The 16,253-nt window shown below is 36.9% G+C and overlaps 1 protein-coding gene across 7 annotated transcripts in view; it reads left to right on the top strand.

Annotated features, from left to right (window-relative positions):
* Positions 1 to 289: 289 nt before the first annotated feature.
* LOC131425850 (calcium/calmodulin-dependent protein kinase type II alpha chain) overlaps positions 290 to 16,253 on the top strand; it is a 132,191-nt gene continuing 116,227 nt past the window's right edge. For 2 of the 7 annotated variants that reach the window (XM_058588079.1, XM_058588072.1), the window contains exons 1-2: positions 296 to 594; positions 8,023 to 8,328. The gene's annotated coding sequence lies outside the window, so the exon portion shown is untranslated. Of the gene's footprint in view, positions 595 to 614; positions 632 to 8,022; positions 8,329 to 16,253 lie in introns of those variants that run through there. The other 5 variants (XM_058588077.1, XM_058588076.1, XM_058588075.1 and 2 more) reach the window with 5 other exon arrangements.

The raw sequence follows: 16,253 nt of genomic DNA, 5'->3' as shown, positions 1-16,253 counted from the left end.
GTCGAGAGATACGGGGACTAGACCAAGCGCAATTGATAAAAATAACTTCCAAATTCCTACCAGCAACGAAATAACTAATAAAAACCGACTGTCCTGTTGGGATTTTTTCTAACGTGAAATGTCAAAATCCATGCCCATCACAAACATCACCACCGTTTGGATGATATGGATTATTGAGCAGGAGTAAGTAGCTACGGAAAAAAAATTCCTACACGCGAGGAAAATGAGAACAGGCTGCAACACCACTTTCCTTCTTTGCACGAGAGAACCAGAAAACTGCGCTCAGTTGAAGTTGTACCAGTAGGAAATACAGTCGAACTTTTCCTCCGAGTCAGTCTATCGGGTGTTAGGAAAATTAGGCCGTGGAATATCCATACCCCATCACTAATTAGGAAAACAATTTCAAGGTGCTTCGTCCGCAAAAGGATTGCGTGTGAGATTCGATCATCGAAAAAATTGCTTCTGTTCTATCCACGGGAAAAACGGTTAGCGTTGAAGCGAAAAGTCAGTGAAAAAATTTTCACCCTTACGCTGCTGTTGAATAGCTCAACCAGGAAAACTTTGTGCGCTCTCTGCTGGTTCTCCGTTTTCTCGGTTAGAATCGTGTCAAATCTGTTAAGCAGTATTGATTGTGCGTTTCGGTACGTGTATGCGTGAGTGCGTGTATGTGTGTGTGAGTGTACTCGAATGTGTCTGAAGTATGCAAAGATCTCTACCAGTAAACAAAGTGTGGTTAGAGCGAACGAGAGAAAAAGAAAGTCGACGACGACGAAAGCGATCACTCGTTGCTCTGCCGATACGGAAAATGGATAGCGAGCAATCTGCTGAGAGTATCCGCAGAGAACAATCACATCAGCTTTTCCTCCAGCTTGTGCGTGAAATTCGCTCACAATCACTAGTCGCAGGAGGCGGTTTTTTTAAGGCTGCAGTTTTTTCTTCCTGTGAAATCTACTCGTAGCTGATCGAACGAACATCGAGAAGAAACATACAGTTGTCAATTGATGCTATTGATATGTCATATAGCGGAACATGACGTGAAGAAAAGCCTCCAGCATGTTCGCCACATGGCAGCAGAATTTGGAATAATATGCACTTAAACATTTTTTTCTAATAACAAGCTAATTCAATTTGGTTCTTCTAAGATTCTCCTGAAAAGTGAAACTTTGTGAGTGAAGTTTTATTTAGATCGATATACAATAGTACGTTATCTTTAGCAATAATTTTGGAAAAAAGCTGCAGTATTAATAATTAAGAAAAGAACATAACGCTTGATCATAGACATAGAAAGCATGCGTTTTGAGTAGGTAAATTAGCGTTTGGCAGATTTGAATACAAAATTGAATTTTATTCCAAATAATCTGATTATAATTAACATTTGCGTATATTAAAAGAAACGAGTGGAATTATAAATCGGAGAGATCGTGAGAGCGTACTGTACGCAAGGATCTATCTTAAAATTTGTGTGACCGCCCCTATCGAGTACACACTCACCGGCATTGCTGCCAACTGGACGGATTTCAATATTATTTCCAACGGATTCGCGAATGAAACCTTCAAATCTACGAAATTCTCGATATTTTTACTGTAAATAAAACTACAAGGATCAGACCCATCGGGCTGTTCGAGGCATTGATGAGGAACAAGACATCCAAAAGTTCTAGTGATTTACAATCAAACAGTTCAATCAATCGTCACACTTTTGAATCCGCAATTGCACGAGAGTCTGCTTAGATTGATCTTGATTAGGAACATTGTTTGATTTGTATTAATTTTACGTCGTTTTCGTTTTTAAACTGCATTACACCGGTGCAGTGCTACACCATGGCATAAAAAAACGAACAAAAATGATAAAAACATAAACAGTAACCCTTGACTACAATAAACAATTCCATTGCACAGAGCTACACCAAACTTTTGATGAGTGCTACACCAGTGGTATCGGTGCAAAAAAAGTGTAGCACTGGTGTAGTGCTTTAGGTAAAAACGAACGGTTTCAGTGCAGCTTTCGCTACACCGGTGTAGTGCATTTTAAAAACGAAAACGACATTATAGCCGACGAAATTACACCAATATCCCAAATGTATGCAATTATATCTTTTTACATACTTGCGATACGGATTTCGTTATTTAAGTTTTCCTTCGCCAAGCTTATGTTCAAGTTTTGTATGCAAGCACTTAATTTTATAGCGTTAAGTTTCTCTACCATTATTACCATTCTGCGATTTCGGTTGAAGCGATAAACTTTTTCTCATTATCAACGGAGTTCATCTTATATAAATTAGAAATTGATCTTAAGCATTTAAAATTTACCCTGGGGTAGTTGTCAATTTCTCAGGCGAAACGACATAACATGGAATTTCATCCGAGCTTGCATGACACAAGATCAGAGCATACCAATTAAAGCCTCAAATCGTTTTATGGCACTTTTTGCCTTGCTGTCTAGCAACAACCTACCTCTAGCATGCTATGCGTAGGACTGAAACGTTAGCTATAATTTTGCTTCTATTTATAGATTCGCGTGCTTCCAACAGCTTCGCTTTTGCATCGATTGACTAATCAGAGCGATGCTTTCCCTTTGATATATCGCTTACCCCTTCAAAACCGTCGTCTATGGCAGAGAAATCCGATATGTCGGAGATTTTTAGCAGACAAAATAGGACACTGCTCGCTACTAATCAAAATTTCAATCATATATAATTGAAAATACGTGGCTTCATACATTCAAATCGAAACTTAGAAATATTTCCAATCAAATGATGAAATAATATTAATAATTGATACAGAATAGACTGTGCTGTAAGTGTTTAAAACCTGACCACATTTCTGTGTATTTTTCCTTGAATTTCTGATTTGCACCCCTAATAGAAAATAAAGATGTGTTCCACATCAAAATTACAGAAAGAATATTCCACAAAATCGACGCCATTATTTAAAAAAATGGGTTTTGTTCTTGAGATTTGACTTGATTTTACTTATAACAAGCTTTCATTGGGCATCAATTCACCAGAATATCAATTGATTCGTTCAATTAAAAAAAAAATTAAGCCACTGAATTCTACATCAGTAGTTTTACTGACTTTTATTTTCCGTTACCACGTCGTTTCTAAAGTGCTAATATTTTTTTGTGTACACATAAAAGAATAAAATTAGCATGACCAATACAATGATGATGAGAAAATTTTTGAATCAAACATGAATTTTGAAAAAAGTCGGCGATACAAAACTAATTTAAAATGCACCGACTTTTTAATCAGCGTCTACGTTCATGTTTATCTTAAAATCAAAATCTAAAATCGTTTGATTTGAAAAATTTTCAATGACATTTTGCTCAGTTTTGAATTTACAAAACTTATTGTGGTATCACAACTTCGTATAAATTGTAGTTAGTCGATTAGGCAGATTTATTTCTTAGTTAATATTTTAAATTGAACAAATGCACGATTCTTTTAATGAGTTTCAAAATTCAAATTTTGCTGAATCGCTTTCAACATTTCACAATTTTGTTGACGAGAATACGTTTTACGTTACTATGGTGTTCCTTTTCAAAATTTACTCTGTACAAGAATGGTTTCGAAAATTGCATTTTTAATGTCATCGTAATCGGTCATGCCTCGTACACAACCCCGTAATTTTTAGCTCTATTTTGTTCCACATTATTTAATTGTATGGCTAAATATGACTATCATCAATTAGTCGCACTGTAGTATTGCTGCACCGGTAAAATTCGGCAAGTGAAGCATTAAAAGTTGCCAAATTATCACAATCAAATAACTAGTATGTACGACTATCGATATGCGGAAGTGGCAAAGCATGTCAGTTCTATTTCCACTTTATCCGCAGTTATATCTCTGATATTACCTACCCGCCTTTTAAAACTCATTTGACATAGAAGTTTTCCGGTATTCAGTTTCAAAAATTTTTGTCGTGATCGGAAGAATAATCTTTTTTCTCAAATTCGACAAATATTAAAAGTGGTTAGAATTTCGAAGCTGTTCTAAGCTAAGAGTATTTAAAATTTTAACATTTCCGAAAGCATTTTCAAATGTTTTTCTAGCCTTTCTCATAAAGAAGGGCTATGCAATCACGGTGAGGCAATCACCTAAAGGGAAAAATGTAATTTACCCTTCGACTCAGTTCGTCGAGATTGCAAAATATCTGTGTGAGTATGTGATAAATATACGCTGATGAATTCGATGTTACCGGAGATAATTGGACGAATTTATGCTAATGAAAGTCAGTCTAATTATCTCCGGTAGCCTTGAATTGATCAGCGTATATTTATCACATATGGAATACATATGAAAAAAAAAATTATAAAAATGAGTATTCAATTTTCTCATAAATGACTCAATTGATTCTCGCAAACCCTAATTCAAATAAAAGCCCCACAATCCCATAGAATGGTATTGATTCCGGATAAAGGATCTGAATCCTGGTTCTGCCACTGCAAAATGATGAGCGTCAAATATTTAATTTCAAGAGCGTGTTTTCAAATATGACGATGAAAAATCAGTTAATTTCGTGAAAATGATAAGTGAATTCTTCTAAGGTGAAGATTTTTCTAATTGATTATCTTTACAATATACTTTAGCTCCACCATTTCCCCGTTTCCAATTTTGAGAGTACTGGAAGTAGTGGTTGAAAGGCTCCAAAATGGGTATCATATCGACTCACTCTGAGATACGGCAACTGGCTTGTAAGTCCAGCGTTTTATACATTAAACCGCCAAGCCGAGACTATCGTTATAAAAAATGAAATGCAAGTAAGATACGAAATCTTATAAACTGATTCAAAACTATTTAAACTTTATTTAAATTTTTCCAATTGGTGGTCAAACAAACTCATTTAAGCCATACGGACCCTTGATTTTCGGTTATCTCTCTAGCTCTAGTTCCCAGTTTCAGAATTATAAAGTTATGAGTGCACGCAATACAAGCACAAACTCTTTGAATTGGGTTCTAAATTAATCGAGCTCGTAGACGGCCTAACAAACTTTCCTAGGTTGCATTGGTGTCCAGTTTTTGAGTGCGGAAATCTCTTATAATCGTCGATGTGAGAGGCATCTTTATCTCGTTGCAGCTCTAAATTAGCTTTAAATAATGTTTTAAAACATTACTTGTTGTACGTTAAATAGAAACCTTAATCTGAACTTAGTAGTGTACAGAACCATCATATGGCTGGTTTCGATATTACCTTCAGCTAGATTAGTTTTGAAGTTGGTGATATCATTCATTTTTACATGCTCTGAATCTCAAATTTGTTGGAATTTACGACGCTTACTGTAGTGCATCTACAGAGACTGAAAGGGCGAGTCTAACATTTTTGGAAAATTCTTTATTTTTCCTTTGTATTTCCTTATAGTGAAACCTTTTGAAAATATTTTTTCTAGTTTTCAAGCCTATGGGAACAAAACTCTGGAAGTTATGGGCCTCTATCGTTTTGCCTTTCTCATATAGAAAGGTTATGCAATTACTTGAAAAACCGACTAGTGAAAATTGGCCCGGAGGGTCAAGTGTCATGTATCATTCGACTCAGTTCATCGAGCTGAGCAATGTCTCTGTGTGTGTGTGTGTGTGTGTGTGTGTGTGTGTGTGTGTGTGTGTGTGTGTGTGTGTGTGTGTGTGTGTGTGTGTGTGTGTGTATGTGTGTGTGTATGTATGTGTGTGTATGTGTCAAATAATCTCACTAGGTTTTCTCGGAGATGGCTCAACCCATTTTGACAAACTTGGATTCAAATGAAAGGTCTTGTGGTCCCATACGGAATTCCTGAATTTCATCCGGATCCGACTTCCGGTTCCGGAATTATAGGGTAAAGTGTGTTCAATATTGTACACCGTCACTTAAACCGGCGAAACAAAAAACGTAAAAAAATTTCTAAACTGGTCTCAAAACTACACAAATCGAAAGTCATTATCAGTAGGCAACTAAACAAATCGATTCCGGCTATCCTGGTTCCCGGTATCCGGTTCCGCAAGTACCGGAAATAGTGGTCATATATACCAAAATAGATCTCACTCATTTTTCTCAGCGATGGTTTGACCGATTTCCACAAACTTAGATTTAAATGAAAGGTCTCGTGATCCCATACGGAATTCCTGAATTTCATCCGGATCCGATTTCCGGTTCCGGAGGTATAGGGTAAAGTGTGTTCAATATTGTACACCGTCACTTAAAATATTTTCGGATACAACAAACATTTAAATCGTAATTTAGAGTGCGTACTAGAAGAGTTTGTGTGTCATGTTAGTTGGTGGCCGTACGAACCGACTTTGGTTTGTGAAAATGTGAATGACTCACGCAATCAAAGCATTGTTTTATTCTGTATGTTATACTAGTTAATGCACAAACAATCTCTTGGTTTGTTTCAAAAATCGAAGAGATAAATTTTGAATGGAATACCACAATATTATATGTACCTGTTTTTGTGAAAGTGCTAGACCCTATGTGCTACCCATTAAAGTAAACTGTTTTCTTCGATAGACAATAAACTTTAAACGCGTTTTTTCTCGAAAGCAGGTTTTGAAAGTGTCCATAGTCATTCGAAAACTAATTTACCATTTTTTTCTCGAATTTGGCACACACTTTCTACATGGAAAATACCAGACCCTAACGTTTTCCTCTTCGTTTTTTGTTACTTTGGGGAGGTTTTACATTAAATCACATTTTTGACTTTAAACAACCACCAAAAATAAAAATATAAAAAAAAAACAAACAAAAACGTTGGGGTCTAGTCTTCTGATTAATCTGCACTGAGATACAGTGGAAACCGCAAATCATGATTTCTCAGAAGGGTCCTCGAAATTGCTCCTTTGCTGGCCTATTTCTGAATATTTTTTCACGGAAAAATTACGGAATGTTGTTCGAATGATGCTTTGTATTATGCAAAACATTTGAATTTATTTTGTTGAACGATAGCTCTGAAAATTTTCCAAAATTAGTGTTTTTTTCTACCATTCAACCCACACCCTCTCTCCTCCCTTAAAACTGCTTGATCAATTCAAATTTGCACACACTTTCTACATATAAAACACCCAACTCCAGTTTTTCTTTTCGTTTTTTTTATTATTTGGAAATACTTTACAACTACAAATGGCGGATGATTTTGTGGAAAATCTTAGTTTTTACGTTAAATAACCACCAAAAATTAAAAAATTAAAAAACAAATCAAATATAAACGTCTGATAATTTTGCGCTGAGATACAGTTGAGTACCACAAATCATGATTTCTAAAACGCGTTCTCGAAAATACCAACCTATGCCTCAATATTGTTCCACTAAAAAGTTACAAAATGTTGTTCGAATGATGCTTGTGTTATGCAAAACATTTGAATTTAGTGTTTTGAACGATAGCTCTATAAGCATCGCAAAAACGAGGTTTTTTTCATCCGTTAGAAACTAAATTTTCTTCCCTTAAGTTCACACGAGTTGTTGAAAATTTATCAACTTTAATTTTCCGATAATAAAAGCTTAGAACCTTTTCTCTCGCTTTAAGCAGGGATAAATTAGTTAAAATAATGATTTATGATGGTATTTTCCATCAAAATCAAGATTGAAATTATTACTTGCAAATCTGAATGTATAAATACATCCGAGATCCACTAATAAAAAAGAGTTCTCAACTGCAATTTTTTGTACAAGATATAATACAATAAAAATTTGCAACAAGCCGTAGAAAGTTCATATCTATGGAATTGATCTCCGATTTAATTGGCACCACTGCTCAGGTCGTCCGAGGCTATTACTGTGAGTGGTCTCTGTGAACGAGAGACGATCGGCTCTCTCTCTCTCGCACGAAGGTACTTACTGCTACTGGTGTTTCGGGCAGACGATAGCAGTGTGGTGTGGTTACTTAGCACAGTGTCGCTTTCGTCGTCGTCGTCGTAGTCGTCTTTTTAGCCACCGCAACGCAACCACCGCCACCACCCAGAAACCTGGTGCATTTGGCCATGTGTGGGTTCGTTCAGAACGGTTCGAAAATATAAATATCTATATATGATATTTGTATGGTATTTTACAACACAGGATAGCGCGCGAGTGAGAGAAAGTACCGAGAATCGAACGTGCGAGCGGAAAAGTGCAAATGTCTATCAGTGGTGATATCTGAGTGGTGATAATTTGTGCTGAAAAACGGCAGCAGAAGGATAATATTGACTGTCCAACGGTACCAGCTATCAGATAGAATTCTGTGCCAGTAATTTCATACCGCGGATAAGGACAAATCTAGGTGAAAGTGAACAAGCTGACAGTGAAGCGATCGTAAAAAAAGTGAACGTAAAAGCAAAGAACTAGGCAAACATTGGTCGAAAGGATTTGCGATCTGAACGAAAGGTAAGGTACTACACCCGACTGTGGTGAAACTTCATCATTTTCCACTCAATTCTACAGGTATTTTCGAGAGGGCTAGAAATTTTATTCACACCAGGCTTTCCCGGGGATCTGAATCGATTTTCAGCTATCTAGAGAATTGGATCTCGGATTTCATTTCAGATTTTCCTCTGATAGAAAAGTTTGTCCTCGCCTTTTGTACTCTTCAGTCCTCATTCTCCCTATCACCGGACATCACCGGGCTGGCCGCCTGTCGTCGTCGTCTTTTCTTGTGGGGCAAAATTAATACGACCCAATTTTCCGTTCTTTCTCTCTTTCCCGTTCGCATGGTGGCCCATCTAGTCTCGAGTTCTGTAACATTAACTGTTATTTTTGTACAGTAATGAGCTGGTGCGCAGCCACGAACGGTGGACATGCGCACCGGGAGCTCCATTCGGAGTGCTCCACTACTAGCGCCACTGTTCCATTCCGCGACGAACATTGGTTTTCCACCATCAACAAAAGAGCGAAATGAAAACTACCACAATGCAGACAACAGACAGCTGAACGGCGAATTTGTTGGAAATCTTTAGGATGTTTTTGAAGAGAAAACAAACACGAGAGAACAACTGCAGGAGCATGTGAGGAATACGGTATGGTTTCCGCTGGGTATCCTGACTGACTGGTAAACAACGCATGGTACTTTGTTCACCATTATTTTACTTCTCTCTATTTGTGTTCTAGCTTTCCAACTTCATCGAATGTAAGTCCACCTTTGAAGAGCTAGAAATGTCTATCCTCGATAGATATGTAATTTAACAAACTTTGAAAACTTAATTACAGCGATGGCCCATATAATCAACGTGGATATATTTTGTGGGTGTTGAAATACTTATCCGTTCAGTGCAAGGTATCATTAAATGAAACAAAAAATGTTTTTTTTAAACAAGCCGTGTTTAACTGTGCTAGGAAGCTAGGAAGCTATATTCTATTTTCATTCTATGATACTAGTCATAGAGTACACAGCAAAAAATTATGAAATTTTCTGGTGCGTAAATCCGCATAGACTCAAATCATAAGAACGTAAGTGTAAAATGACTGAATTTTACAAGAATGATTTACATATGTGTCGAACATACACTACTTTTGAAGCAGACGTGTAAATCTACATGCCTCAGCACTTAAAAATATGTCAGAATGTATTAAATATTAAAATGCGTCATTTTTGACGCTCGGTCTCAGAAGATGTAAATATACCTATTTTTTTCTAGGTGTGTAGGAAACACTGGGGTCGGAAGAAACACCTAGTTTTGTCATCAAAAAGTTGACATGACATAAATTAGGATGAGTCATTGAAGAATAATAATTCTATACTGCAAATATCCTATGCAAATATTGCATTAAATCGCAGTTTTACTGTTGAAAACTATGCCTCCAAAAAAAATTGAATTTTACAGGTGACTTAATCCCTCATACGATGTAATTCATTAAGGCCTAATTTGTCAAATGACGGAAAATTTTATTTGTAATGACTTAATGTTAGATGAGCATGAATTTTACTGGTTTCGACTGTGACGTTCTACTAGCAGGTGCGACTGTGCGACGGCCAAGCAAATGCATGCTTCTGTGGCTCAGTCGATTATCAGACGAACTCGCGATCCAATGATTCTCTGGTCAAATCGCGGTGGGTTGCTACAAAATTCTTTTTTTTATTTCAATGAATTTCATGTCATGGAGTTTTAGACACAATATTAAATGATCTTCCACGTAAATTTGCGTGAACTGCGACGCTCCATTTATGTGCATCTAATAAGATTAAAATTTTTAAGTGTGTAGTTTTACCAAACATTATTGCCTGTTCGCGACGAAATCTGGACAGATTAGATTTGGAATAAAACAAACTTGCTGTTAGCTCAATCCAAGATGCTTTTCTTATCCATTTAATTCAGTCATGTTGAAACTAATTACAGTTACTTAATTAAGCTGCATGATGGACCTTCGAACTTTTGAGTTTACTCCAGCCATTAGGGCTGTGCAGACGAGAGCGGGTCATTTAACCGAAAGTCGTTTCGCCGAATAGGTCATTTTGCCGAAAGGGTAATCTCGAATACATCATATTATTTTTTGTGCCATTGTCCTTCCTGCATAACTGATGTGGCGCAGTCACATAACCGAAGCCAAGATGGCAACGCCGGCAGAGTTGGCTGCTGACCCGCCGTCGGAAGCGGCGGCCTTTTGCATACAAACCTGTAACCACCTCGTTTGCCCGGTCTACTAAAAGCTAGGTTTCTTTGCTTAAGTAAGGTCCTAACAAGCGGGAGCGAGGTCGGACAGTGCATAAATCAAATCGATGTGGCGAAGCCGCATTAGATATTTTTTCACTTAGTAAACGGAAAATACCACATACATTTGCTTGATAGATACACCTATGCAATTGCTTTGATGCTTAGTGGCTAATAGTCAACAAGTTTCCTTGGGTTCTGAGGCTCATGAATCGATCTTTATTCAAGAAGTACAATTGTAGGTCAACAAAACGGGCGTGAACTTATTATCATTCATTTGTGTGTATGTTAAATCAATTCCAATAATAATATTAGGACAATTACAGGAATCGGCGAAATTACCCTTTCGGAGAAATGACTTTCGGCGAAATGACATTCGTTGAAGTGGACCATTCGGCGAAATGTCATTCGGCGTAATGACCCTTTCGGCGAAATGACTTTCGGCGAAATGGCTTTCGACGAAATGACCCTGATCCGTGCAGACTTCTCTGCAATTTTTTTTCATAAATATCTGTTTATTAATCTCACTTTTGTGCATTACATCAACGTTTTACATTGAAAGTGTTTTGACTCTTTGGCTTTTCATCTTTGTTGTTCATACAATTCGTTATTAATTATAGGTGTTTTAGTTTTTCTTGTTCTACATACTAATGTTTAATCGTAATATTTATTTTAATTTATCTTTATATATAAAATAATAACGAAAAAAGTGTGTGTTGCTAATGTTCGCTGGTATGTGTGGGCCGATCTTCAAATTACTTTTTTTGTTTGAATGGTGACGTTTATGCGGAGGTTTTAAACTATAGTACATAGGGAAAATCCTTCGGGAAAGTAGAGAAAAACTAGAAAATTGGTTCGTTTAGAATTGGAAATTTTCCATTCAATGCATGCTAGATCTCCGATGATTGTTTGGCGCGTATCGAGTTATGCAATGCTGCTGCCCGCTGGAGAGCAAAATATGAATACTAGGTTAATAATAAAACTGATTTGTGCAGAAATTTCACTGAGCCTACTTGATTCACGTGTTTCTTAATTTCGAATCACATGTTCAATTAATGTCGTTTTTCATTGATTGCACTCGCTCGGTGCCAGTGTTTTGCCTCATAGAAAGGCAGCAATGTCTTCTGGAGACACTCATATCGATAGATTTCTGCATTTATAGTTCCGGTAGTGTAAAAAATGGTTTACTTCAAACCACAGGAACATATTGCTTGCCATACCAGTAACTTTCGACCGAATTTCTCCACTTGAATCGACCTGTCCGTATCGCTCACATCCTCCCCAACGACGACAGTAAAATATTGTGGACCTGGAAGGGTTTTGAGCCCTCCTTTACATAAGTCTCTTCGTCCATCAAAACGCATGCATCCGGACACTGCAAAAGACGCGAATACAATTTTCGGGCCTTTGTTGCTGCTTGCTTCTTCTGTTTTACACTTTGTTCCGAGATTTTCTGCTTCTTGTAGGTCTTTAGGTGATTTCGCCTCTTGTTACGCTGGATCATTCCGATACTCGTTCCTGCTTTTTTGGCCAAATCAGTTTCGGATCGGAAGAACCGGGTTTTCTGCTTCTTCCTGGTAGCTCATCCAAAGAATAGTGTTCCCCAAACTTCTTAATGATGGTTTTACACTGGCATGATGAATTCCAAACCGCTTCGCCAATTTTCGCATAGTAATACCATTCCCACTTAACCATGTGTCCAGAACCTTAACTTTCATTTCCTTTTCAATACGTGACATTTTGAAAACCCGGAATTTCAACCGCACAAACAAGTAAACAAACGAAAGCTGACAGCCAAACGCACAGCATGCTTTGATCTGAGCATAAAAAACCATCACAAATACATGTGTACAACAGCTTATTTTCGATACACTCCTTACGCTTCAGTTTAACCCGAAGTGATTCTTGCAAGATTTAATTTTTATATATCCATCAATAAAAAAAATCTTTGCTGAAATAATTCGCAACTGAGAAATAATAACTGTGCTTTTTTCGATGCACCTTGGTTGGCCAATATGAACAACAATATTTTTTCCACATTACAAACAGTGATTAAAGCGACTTTCAGCTGGTTGATTATACTGCACTAGTTGAAATAATTTCAAACAAAAAAAAATAAGCATGAATTTTATTCATAGAAGTAACAGGAGCGCAGCATTGTCAGCATGTTTCGAACACACAACAGCGGTTGAATGGCGCGTTTGAATTGGCGTAGCGATAACCTGCGCTCCTGTTACTTCTGCGTATGATATTCAAACTAAATTGGCTAAAATTTTGTAATCAGCTGCATAGCATGCTTTGTGATGACTTTTTTTTATGAATATTTTTATTATCATTGTAACTGTTATTAATCACACCACGTGCTACTTTTATTGATGATATCACTCCACCACCACGGTAGTGTCGAATAAATTTCAAAAATTCAGAACGGTTAACGGCTATGAAATATCATTTCCCAAAAATCTTCTGTTTGAGAATCGTATCAGATATGTTCAACTTTTTTTAATATTATCGAGGAGAATGTTCGCTAGTGAATTTTTCACAACTGATTTTTCACTGTGAACATTTCTGCAGTGAGTTTCCTGATCGATGATTTTTTGGTCTGAAAATCACTTGTGAAAAATTGCCGTAAAAAAAAATAAAAAAAAATAATAATTTCAAAATTTGTATTTTTTCCCCAACATTGAATGTATGTATGAAAAGGTATCGCCCAGAGTAAGGACTCAAACCCAAAGTCTTCTTCTAACATTAGAGCCCCTCTACCAGCGATTGGATATCCATTATGTACGAGAAATTTTATCTTAGTTAACATTAAATACTTTGCGGTTTTAGTATTTAACGAAAATAAAAATATGTTGGAAAAACGACTGACGAATGCAACTGCGTAAAAAAATGAAAGATTCCGCATAGACGGGACTAGAACGCGTAATTTTCTTCTGTCTAATCTATTTTATAAATGATGACGCTTGTGTACCCAAAAGGCTACCAAAGAGCTCAACATGTTCGGTTTCTACTATTCAATCAAACTATATCCTCGCGCATTTGAAATGTGGGTTAGTTTAATTGGAAAAACTGTTTCTCCGGATAGAAGAAAGATACGGGTTCGAGTCCCGTATCTCGGTTAACTTTTTTTGCAGATTTCCAAACTCCAGCTACCGTTTTTTTTTTCAATTTTTTCGCTCGTTAAATCCGAATATGAACCCGAAACATGCTCATGATGGCTTTTCGTCTTAGCAAGACAAAAACAAATAGTATACAAATAATTTAGTTAACTCGAAAAAAAAGGATTTACGTAGCTCGAAAAAATCAATTACGAAGAATCTCTTGACTTTTATGCTAAAGAATAAAAATAGTGCTTACATGAAAATTTCGATTAGATTTGGATACATAAGGCCCCAGAATAATCGACATTGTCGTTATCTTCAGTGATGGATTTAATTGATGGATCTTGAAGAAGGTCGCTTCCCGCACAGTTCGTGTGTGAATTTTTAAAACTGGAATTTGTTAACATTTTCCCTTTTCTGTGATCCGATAAAACTTTTTTCTTCGATAGCCTGCCTAAAATCTATCTTGACATAGGTCTACTCCTTCGAACAGCTCGAGGGTACAGAATGAGCAGATTTCTGCTCGCAGCTGACACTAAGGTTGTCAGATACTGAAATTGAGTTACTTATTTAACTTTCCACATATCAAAACGTGTAATGATTGCGATGCCAATACCAATGATGTTGAAAACTGAACAGTGCATGGGAGATGCGCATTATTTTGTCGGAGTGCAACGGTTTCATATATTAAAAATGAGAATTTCACCGCCAATGGGCCATTAGCAGCATCAATAATGAGAGGTGAGGATAACTGATTTTTCAAAGTATGTAATGAAATTTAAGTTAAATTGAGTTATTTATCAACACCATTTTATTTTATCAAATCGTACGTAGCCTTTCCACTGCGTCTCAGAAACTAATTGAATACTAGAGACACAAAATGTCGATATCATGATGCGCTAGAGACACAACTTGTTTGAGATACACACAAAGGAAAATCCTTTGGACGGTAAAACAAAAAAAAACGGAAATAACTAGCAAATAGGAAAACAATATATTCCCGCAGCTTTGACAAAGGCATGCCTTTCTTTGTATTGCCCATCAAAAGAAGAACCTTTCGGTGAAATGCAAAACAAAATCGCTGAGAAAGGTAAACATTTAATATAGTGTTTGAGTTTGAAGCCAATTTCCCCCGAATCGGATCGTTTTTCCCGAAATCGAACATCACCGAAAAGTATTGCTCTTTTCCAACGTCCAGAAGCTCACCGCTTTATTGACTCCTACGGAATGTGACGAGACTAGCCGGAATCCGTGGATGTTGGGGTGCTGCTTTTTTTATCCAATAAATGCGTTTACAACGTTGTCATCTATATTAGCTTCGAGGAAATGATGATACAGGCCAATAATCATAAATTTGTTTCAGTCGGACATAAATGTCTGTTATTTTTTTTTTCCATGTCCTTCCTTCCCAAGCCGGTCGATGTAGCAACATAAAACGGGACAGTCGACAGGCCAGGAACCGGTAGCGAATAGAAGCGAATCCATTCGTCTTCGGAAGTTTATTGCAGTTGTATGGTTTTTTTCTGTTTGTTCGAACTTTTATTCAGATGAGATTTATTTTATAGATGCATATTTCGGTGGATAAGATGAGATTCGGTGGCGATTACAGACGCAGGCAAAAAAAGGACATGCTTAAAATGATACAATTTTGTTTTCCTCCTACAGAAAGGTTAGGCTGTCGCCATGAAACCCGCGATTTGAACTAAGGTTCGCAGAACCGAGACCACTTAACTCGGTCCGCTGTGATCCGAAAATTTCTGAGCGTGTATATGTTACACAAAAGAGTCATCCGTTATTTTTCAGAAATTGCCGAACAGATTTTTGTAAATTCATATTCAAATGAAGGATTTCGGCTTTCAGATCGGTTAACCCTTTGTCATTTTCAAAACAATTTCGTGGATGAATTTATCACTGCTTCTCGATGAAAAAATAACCGTGCAAGCTCAGCAATGGCTTCAAAAGCGTTATGCGGACTCTGTTATATAAACAAGAACAATGTGTAGAATGTAAGCGTTACTGTACTGACACCGATGATGGTGATCCTTCCGATCGTCCAATTGAGATACTCCTGAAAACATAAAAAATCTCAAATTGGTTATATATAACCATGAATTGAAATAGCATGAGAAAGCTGGGTTTACCATTATCCTTAAACATTTGACCCAGAGAAAGCTCTTTTCGAAGTGGATATCGCGTTTACTCACAGTCGATCAAAAAACAGCAACGTGTTGAAGGATCAGAGCAGTATTTGGCTGTGTTTACAAGTGACTTTTTGCGTCAATATGTAACAATGGATGAAACATGGATCCATCACTTCACTTCGAAATCAAAGAGATCGTTATCTGAATGAACTGCAGCCGGTAAATGAGGTCCGGAGTCCCAAAGACAAAGAATTTTGAATTGCACGTGGTATAATTTTAATCGACTATCTTGAGAACGAAAAAATAATCTGTAGTAAATACTATATAGCGTTGTTAGATCGTTTGAATGCAAACATAAAAAAATCTTATACGTCGAATAAAAAACACTGTTTCATCATGACATTCACAAGTCGATGACAACG

The sequence above is a fragment of the Malaya genurostris genome, chromosome 1, assembly GCF_030247185.1.
Source record: "Malaya genurostris strain Urasoe2022 chromosome 1, Malgen_1.1, whole genome shotgun sequence".
Taxonomy (NCBI): Eukaryota; Metazoa; Arthropoda; class Insecta; order Diptera; family Culicidae; genus Malaya; species Malaya genurostris.
The sequence above is the reverse complement of the archived record's forward strand: the minus strand, read 5'-3'. Positions and strand labels throughout refer to the sequence as shown.